Source organism: Equus caballus, chromosome 12 (assembly GCF_041296265.1).
Source record: "Equus caballus isolate H_3958 breed thoroughbred chromosome 12, TB-T2T, whole genome shotgun sequence".
NCBI lineage: Eukaryota > Metazoa > Chordata > Mammalia > Perissodactyla > Equidae > Equus > Equus caballus.
The window spans coordinates 36,977,523-36,986,894 of NC_091695.1; positions in this window are offsets into that span (position 1 = coordinate 36,977,523).

Below are 9,372 nucleotides of genomic sequence, written 5' to 3' on the forward strand. Positions count from 1 at the left end.
TCGTCTGTCCCTCCTGAGGAAGAAGCCTAGAGTTGGGAATTTTCTCTCGAATGCACCACCCTGTGCCAGGGTGGGAGTGTGGCTAGAGTGGGTAAAATGCGACATATTTTCCTATCCACTTTGATGCATCTCTTCTTGGTTTTGTGCTTGCTTGGGGTGCTGCATCCTCTTAACTGATTTCTGGAGGTCTCACAAAGGCAATTTGGTCCACACATTGTTGTTAATTTGGTGTCTCCATGGGTTCATGAGGCCCTGGGGCTTCCTAATCCGCCATATTGCTGATGTCACTGAAGTTAATATCTTACAAAATCTTATTTTGCTGAGAGATGAAAAGTCGTCCCTTATACCTGTGGCAGAGCCCCCAGGGCAGGTGTTTATATAGTGACAAAGAGTTGTGATTGGGTATCAGTTTTGGTGTTCATCTAACAATGCAGGTCCTCGTCCCAAGGATCTGTACCTGCCCAGTAAGAAGACCCAAACTCTTTGGACCCAAAAGAACTATCCGGGCCTGTGTTTCCTCAGCCAGGTCCCATTTCCTGAGTGCCCTCTGTATGTCATCTCTTATTACTTACCCTGCATCCCTCTTTCCTTCAGGACCAGAGGAATGTTTTTCAAGTCTCCAACGGCTTCTGTTATTCTCTTAATCATGGTTGCTCCTTCCATTTCAAGTCCCCGCTTGTACCCTATACACCAGGAACTCTTCTGTCTTGATATTTCTTTCTGAAGTACTTATCATAACGTTTTCAATAGTGTCTTATTCTTTGGACTTATGGAAAGGAAAAGCTATAAACTAGTAAGAAGCATAACCTTTCCCTTCCCACATTTGTATATTCCTCTATTTACCCCCACCCATTTCTTCACCCCTAATTAATATGTTAACTTAAGGAAAAGACTAAGAAAGCCCTAAATGCTTGGAATGGAAAATAAAAAAATATGATTTTGCAAGAATGTTAGTCTCGTGCAAAGTCTGTGGATAAATGACTATTGGGCAACAGGAAGCCTGCAGTTGAAAATACCATCTAGCCATCTGCTCCAGCTTCAAGGGATCTGGAGAAGGAAGGACTGGAGTTCAGCATGACCTGTTTCATGACAGTAACTGAGACATCTCGTAAATAAATGAGAAGTCTCTTCTTATAATAGCCAACAAGAGGGAAATGTGACAGGAAACCAGGGGAACGCATTGCCCTTCAAACTGAGAACTGAGCACACTAAAGTGTGCAGGATCCTTGTGAGCTGAGAAATCAACTGCTGGAAATAGGCCTCTAGCTCTGTTCTCTGTGGACATTTGGATATTTCTGATATGATAAAACCTTGCTTGTTATATCTAAGTAATAGCCTCAGATCAATTGCTTTCTATTTGTGTCTCACATATATTACTTGGCGTTTTTGTTAAATTGTTTATATCTGAAAATGTCTTAAAATATCCCTGCTCAAATTATTAATTTGGGCCAATTGATAAAGAGAGAGCAGTTTTATGGTTTTGACAAGTTTTATGGCTCTGTGAATAAATCAATATCTGCATTTAGCATCCCAGCTACTTGGGGAAACATTGCCTTCCCTGGAATATATAAATAGGTCAAAGTGTGCTATGTCACACTAACACAAGATCTACAAGAGTTCTCATGAATAATAAACATTGGTGCATAATTAAGGTCCACTTATCGAAGAGATCTTGCTACAATTATGTCTTTCCAAGAAATGTGCAACATGTATAGCTTGATCTCAGTGTTTCTGAGGAACTGTATATTGGGTTATTATATGAATAAATTTTGGGATATAATAATAGTATTGAGGTTATATAGGAGAACGTTATTCTTAGCAGGTGTATCCTGAGTATTTAAAAACCAAGTATTACAATGTCAAGTAATTAACTTTCAAATGATTCAGCAACATAGGCATATACGTGTGAGTCTGTAAAATGGTTCTGCCCGTCAATCCCAACATGTGTGTTTTAGGGGAGCAGGGTTTCCACATCACCAAGCAATTCTCAGACACCAGCAGGCTGTCCTACAATTCAACTCAATTCTGACACTATCTACTCAGAGACAGCAGTGGATTCCACAGATTAAGGGCTCAGTTCCAAAAGACTGTCTCCCCCCACCCACTTCAGATGCCTGTCACAATTCCAGGTTGTTGCCCATGCTTCTGACCAAACAGCTATAGATTGGAGGTTCCAACAACCCCTTCCTTAGTTCAATTAATTTGATAGAGCAGCTCAGAACTCAGAGAAACAATTTATTACTAGCTTACCAGTTTATTATAAAATGATGTAACTCAGGAACAGGCAGATGGGAGAGATGCACAGGTCAAGGGGAAAGGGCTCAGAGACCCCATGTTCTCTGGGCACACCACTCTCCCTGAATCTCCATGCATTCACCAATCCGGAAGCTCTTGGAATCCTGTCCTTTTGGGTTTTATGGAGGCTTCATTAGGTAGATGTGATTGATTAAACCATTTGTTACTGGTGATCGGTTCAACCTCCAACCCTTCTCCCTTCCCTGGAGTTAAGGTTTGGGACTAAAAGTTGTGTAGGGGAGGAAGAAATATTCCTCTATCCTCTAGGTCTTCTTGCTGGTCTAAGAATTAAATTGACATGAGACAGAGTACGAGGAGAAAATCAAGCAAATTTAATATGGTGCCGGCACAGTGGCACAGAAGTTAAGTGCACACGTTCTGCTTCGGCAGCCCAGGGTTCGCCGGTTCGGATCCCAGGTGCGGACATGGCACTGCTTGGCATGCCATGCTGTGGTAGGTGTCCATGTTTAGAGTGGAGGAAGATGGGCATGGATGTTAGCTCAGGGCCAGTCTTCCTCAGTGAAAAGAGGAGGATTGGCAGCAGTTAGCGCAGGGCTAATCTTCCTCACAAAAACAAACAGCAACAACAAAGAACAAATTTAATATTACGTATACATGGGAGAAACCCAGGAAAACTGAGTAACTCACCAAAATGGCTGAAGCTATCACCTTAAATACTATCTTTAATTAAAGACAAAGGAGGATGGTAGGGGTAGTGGCTTGGGACTTCAAAGAGGAGAAAGGCAATTCACATGGAGATGGAAAAGTAAATGTTTGGTAAACAAATGTTGCTGGGCTGTCTATGGACAAGGGGACCTGAGAAAGAACTTTGATAAAATGAGCCTTGCTAGGTGCCTTCCTGTCTACCACACCCAGCATTATCTATGGTGACAGTTCCTTCCTGGGACAGGCCTTCTATCTTAAATTCTTTTAGGCAGTCAGGGAGAAGGTCAAAGTTTCTTTCTGAGTCTTTTGTTCTTGTAAATAATCAGACAAAAGAAGTACATCTTGGGGTGGCAAATCCTGATCCCCCACAGTTCCAACCCTCTAATCACATGGTTGTTTCCTCTGGTGACCAGCCCCAAACCTTAGGTGCTTTCCAAAAGTCACATCATTAGCGTAAACCCAGTTGTGGTGAGAAATGGGCTTATTCTGAATAACAAGGCACCCATTTCACCTTCATGGCTATGAAGCAATTTCAGGAACTGAGGACAAGAGACCAAATATTACAACAAAAGACGGTCCCATTGCTCTTATCACAAAAGAAATTCCAAAGGTTTTGGGAGCTGTGAGGCAAGATGTGAGCTTGGATGAAGACCAAATATATATGATAAATATATTTTGGTCATCTGAATGGCCAGATATGTACTTCTTATAAATCACAATATCACAGTGTATGTGTATGTGTATTCGGCAATATAAAATATTATCCATAGATAGGTAGATAATGCCCATCTAACAAACACCACCAGGGACAAATATATAGTCCAACAAAATATGTTTATTGATTTGTTGCTAAAAGTGACAGTGCACGCCAGAAGAACTGTGAGATGTCTAATCACACAAAAGGAGAGAGAGAATTAGTTTAGGATTTGGGGGAAGGGTGGTGTTTAGGTAAGCTTTAAATGTAGCTGTGTTTTCATTGGCTTAAAGCAAAGCAGAGCTGCGTACAAAGGGGTTACCACAAACTTGGGCTTATTTGTTTGTTTATTTTTTAGGAAGATTAGCCCTGAGCTAACATCTGCTGCTAATCCTCCTCTTTTTTCCGAGGAAGACTGGCCATGAGCTCACATCCGTGCCCATCTTCCTCCACTTTATATGCGGGACGCCTACCACAGCATGGCTTGCCAAGTGGTGCCATGTCTGCACCCGGGATCTGAACTTGTGAACCCTGGGCTGCCGAGGTAGAATGTGCGCACCTAACCGCTGAGCCACCGGGCCAGCCCCCCCAAACTTTGGCTCATTAAAAAACGAAATTCAACCAAGTAAATTTGAAAATCTAATCAGCTTTGTTAGACAATTCGTGAATCAGCAGCATCCCATGTAGCAACTAGAAGGCCACGGGGAGAGGTTGTACAAAATGGACTGTTTTTATAGGAAGAAGGGTGGGGCAAGGAAGCTATAAGCAAAAGAAAAGAAAGGATTATTTTTAGGCCAGGACATCTTTCTTGGGGGAAAGGGACCGAAATGTAGATTGCCCCCCTTCCCCCGGGGGCTAGAGAGGGCCTACATGACATATTACCTCATTGATGCTGACCAGAAAATTCCAGACTGGTTGATTAAGATTTACATTTCTGGGAGAGGTTGAAACTTCAGTTAGGTTAGGTATTAAATCTAGGTTTGGTATTGTGGGCTGTAGCATGGCTGATGCCATTTTGGGCTTGTGATTTTTCTCTTTCACAGGGTAGAAGTGGATTCAGAGACCTGTTTGCTTGGAAACTACAAAGTTAAGAAAAAGCGTGTAATGTTGAATCCCCAAACCACTTATATGAAGCTCTGCATTGGTGATTGTTCTATTTTTTTTTTTCTTTTCTTTTAAACTAGGAATAAACACTTAAATGCAGGTGTAACTTTTTGTCCCTGCATAGACAGCCTGGAGAATGATTAACGCATAGACAAATTTATGTATATCTTATATATCAATAAATCTCTTCATGTGTAATGTATCTGCACAAGGATGTGGAGGGACCGGCCAGGTGCTGCAGCGATTAAGTGCACACATTCCGCTTCTGTGGCCCGGGGTTCGCCGGTTCACATCCCGGGTGCAGACACGGCACTGCTTGGCAAGCCATGCTGTGGTAGGCGTCTCACATATAAAGTAGAGGAAGATGGGCATGGATGTTAGCTCGGGGCCAGTCTTCCTCAGTGAAAAGAGGAGGATTGGCAGCAGTTAGCTCAGGGCTAATCTTCCTCAAAAAAAAAAGGATGTGGAACGTCTCTTTTAAAATTAACTTTTTATTGTCTTAGCCCAGGTTCTCCGCAAAACAGAACCCAAGACAGGGATTTAGTACTCAAATTTTAGTTGCAAGAACATAAAATGTGCATAAATCATAAGTATACAGCTTAATGAGTGATGACAAAGTGAACACATCTGTGTTACTCCCTTCCAGATAAAAAATTAGAGGGGTCAGCCCAGTGGTGTAGTAGTTAAATTTGCGTGCTCCACTTTGGTGGGCTGGGGTTCGTGGGTTTAGACCCCAGGTGCAGACCTGGCGCCACTCATCAAGCCATGCTGTGGCAGCATCCCACACACAAAATAGAGGAAGATCGGCAACAGATGTTAGCTCAGGGACAATCTTCCTCACCAAAAAGAAATTAGAAAAGTGACAGAACTTGGAGGCACATAGCTCTTGTGTTCCCTTTATCACTGACTAATTGCCCTGAGCAACTCAAGGGAGGTTTGGGAAGTGTTTAACTGTTTCTCCAAATTGGTTTTTCTTTTTTTGTTGTGTTAAGAGATGCAATCACCAACCACCCTGAATCAGTCCAGACCACCTCAAGGCTGGCCAAAAAGTGCCCAAGAGCTGACCTTTGCTTCGTTTTAATGTTAAGATCTCTGCCCCAGGAGGACCTTGGGCCTTATTACCATAACACACGATGTGTGTGGAAGCATGTTTTCCAACTGAGCCTGCGCAAGCGAATGTCCACTGGTCCCTTTTGAATATTCATTCCCCATCCAAAATAAAAGGTCCCTGCTTTCCTGTGCTCTGGGTACGTCAGCATGGGAAATAATTCCCATGGGCTCTTTATTTGTGGCAAATAAACTTTGTATGACAACCACTTCTGGTGAAGCCTCTGATTTCAACTTACCAAGGAGCAGATCCACTTTGGTTCAGTAACACCTTCCAGACACTACACCCCCAAGGGTAACCACTCTATTGACTTCTAATACTAGTGGTTAGTTTTTCCTGGTTTGGTGTTTTACTCAACAAAATCATACAGCCTGTATTTTTTTTGAGTTAGACTTGTCTTCAGTCTTATTGTATTGTACTATTGGGTAACCTATAACCACAAAACTGAGGGGGTTCAATTAAATGTGTATTATCTGTCTCAAGTCTGTGGGTTTTAGTATGGTGAACGGAGGCTAATTATAAGGAAAAAATGAAATTTAAAGATTATGGCAGGTTTCTGTTGTCATTTTCAGCTGAGAATTCTGCATCGAATGTATTAAATTAACTGCTGAAGAGTAACTCTAGAATATGACTACAGTGTGAGCCCCATGAGGTCATAGACAGGTGGGGTAGTTCACTGCTAAGCACTTGGCATGTAGTAGATGGCCAATAAATATTTATTGAATAAAGATATTGTGCAGAATGAGTTAATGTACAGCTGTGCTGGAAAAGCTCTGTCTTTACTTCTGGTGATGGCTGAATATCTGGATTTTGACTCTTGGTTGAGATAAGAACATTGCCTCCCCCTCTTTCTCTTGCTGCCTCACATCCTTTGCCTTTAGATAAGAGCCTTATATAAGCATACTCTGTGGAGTCTGCTGAGCCCTTTCAAAGACCCAAATCGGTGAAAATAAGACTGATTTGGGCAATCCAATTAGAAATAGAGAAGATACAATATTTACAAACAGAGACTTTGAATCAATTTTCTTTGTGGAATAGATGTCTTTCAGATTGAAAAATCAAAAACATTTGAAATATGAAACCATTTACTAGATCAACTAAAGCAAATTTCTTATAAAACTTCTGATAATATTCAATTGAGTGATGAATACTTGGATTGTATACACATGATAAATTTATACACAAATTTATATCATCAAGAGCTCATTCATAGTTCCCATTTGGGGACCTTGGTGTGGACACAACTTCAGTGGCTTCAGAACTGGAGGAAAATGTGAAAATTTTCACTACTCTCCATTATATTTAATCAAATTTAGGGGAGAAGGAACACTAAGTAGAAAAAACAATTCAAGGAAAAAATAAATTTTGAAAGGTAATCAATATAGGTCAAGGCACTCTGTTGCTGGTAGCAGGAGAAAGGAACCACCTAGATGATTGCTGGGCTACAAGCCCAGTGAGGTGCCTGACCCCCCAGTCAGATTGTGACATTACTCCTTTTGATGGTCAGCCTCACTTGGCCAAGCTGAGGGAGTTCGTTCAAGAGGTAGGAGCAAGTTAAAGAGTGATTTTGGTGAAGCTGCATTTGGTATCTGAGAAAGATTAGAATAAACTGTCTTGACCTTTTCACCGGGGGCAAAAAAACCATACTTTGCTTAGACTGACAATAAAAACAGCCAGGGCATAACTGCAAGGGACTCTGAGAACTTATTCCTCTGCCTGAATGTATATACTTATTGGACATGAAAATTAAAAATGTCGAAGTGGCCGGCCCCGTGGCCGAGTGGTTAAGTTCGCGCACTCTGCTTTGGAGGCCCAGGGTTTCGGCGGTTCGGATCCTGGGCAGGGACATGGCACTGCTCATCAGGCCATGCTGAGGCAGCATGCCACATACCACAAGTAGAAGGACCCACAACTAAAAAATACACAAGTATGTACCGGGGGGCTTTGGAGAGAAAAAGGAAAAATAAAATCTTTAAAAAAAAGTCTAATATCATCTACCTTACACAATTGATCAAAATTAGTTAAGTCCTGGGGATCACATGAGTAGAAGTAACCCCAACAAATCTCAGTCATTAAAAAATAAATTGCTGACCTTAAGAGGTTCAAAAAGGAAGGCAAATGCACGTCAGCTTTGTTGAAACCATATCTCAAGTTTAGAAGTTGGTTATTTCTTTTTCCCTATCCACTCAGCAATCAAAAGCAAGTGACTTTATATATCTTTTCTGCATTTATTGTACATTAAATTAAAACATCAAATCAAAGGACATATTTTAATTAATTCTAAAATTTAAATACTTGCCTTGAAATTTGCATAGCTTTTTCTCATTGTGTTATGAGTATTTGTGTTGTGTGAAAGCAAAAACCTCGGAGCATGGATTAAAACTGTCCAGATATTACTACACAAAGACATTGGAAAATATCAGAATTTTATTTAAATATAAAATAACAACTGAAATGTGCAAGTATCTTTTATGAATTGCTTCTTAAGGAACCTAAACAAAGCAGCTTTAAGAAAATCAGCATATGAAAATTATTACACTTGAACTGGATGGTTGAAGATTCTGAATTATCAAGTAAGTATTAATTTACTTATATTACATATTTTGACATTCTTAAATTAATTTTAAATATTAGAAAATGAAATAAAAATGCAAACGTCTATGTTTACACGCATTTTTTTAAAATGAAAGCTCAGTTGTTCCAATCCTAATGGAACCCACTCTGTATAATTAGAAAACTGGGAAAAATTTTTAACAGCTCTTTTCAGACATTGGACTGTAGTCAATGCTGGGCTTTCAACATTGAGAAAATGGGCACAAATATGAATATAAGAATTGCTCTGATTTTCTGCATGAAGGAACTTTCCAGACCACGATCAAGGAGATGGATTCTGGCTGATCTGACTGTATTGAGAAGATAGAAATCAGAGTTTCAGGGAGCTCAGGCAGCTAGTGGGTAGAGAACCACGAAGGAAATAGCCATACAGAGACAGAGATACTGAAATCTGTAAGAGAGTCCCCTTAAATTTGTTGTCAAATAGTGAGTTATACATTTACAGGCTGAAATTCCAAAATACCAATGAAAGAATAACCAGATAGTCAAGTAATTGGAAGCTAAATGATTACTAGAACTCACACAAAGCTGGGAGACATTCAGGTTCCAAACAGTTGGAATGCAGAGACTTCCGTGAATATCCTGGGTATAGATTAAAGACCTCCAGGAAAGTTATGCCATAATAACAAATCTACATGAGCCCAGAGTAATAACAACTCTAAACCCTCCCTATAAAGCCTTTAAAAAGTCTCAAAAGAATCATATTGGACTTCAAGTTTAACCGCCTGCCAGAAATAAAGTGCAATACTCTTTGAAAAAGGAAAATTTTAGCACTCAACCATGTGAAAATGATAATATCCAGCATCCTGTCAAAAATCATCATACATGCCAAGCAGCAGAAAAATTACAACTAGGAGAAAAATCAATCAGTAAAAACAGACCAATTTATTCC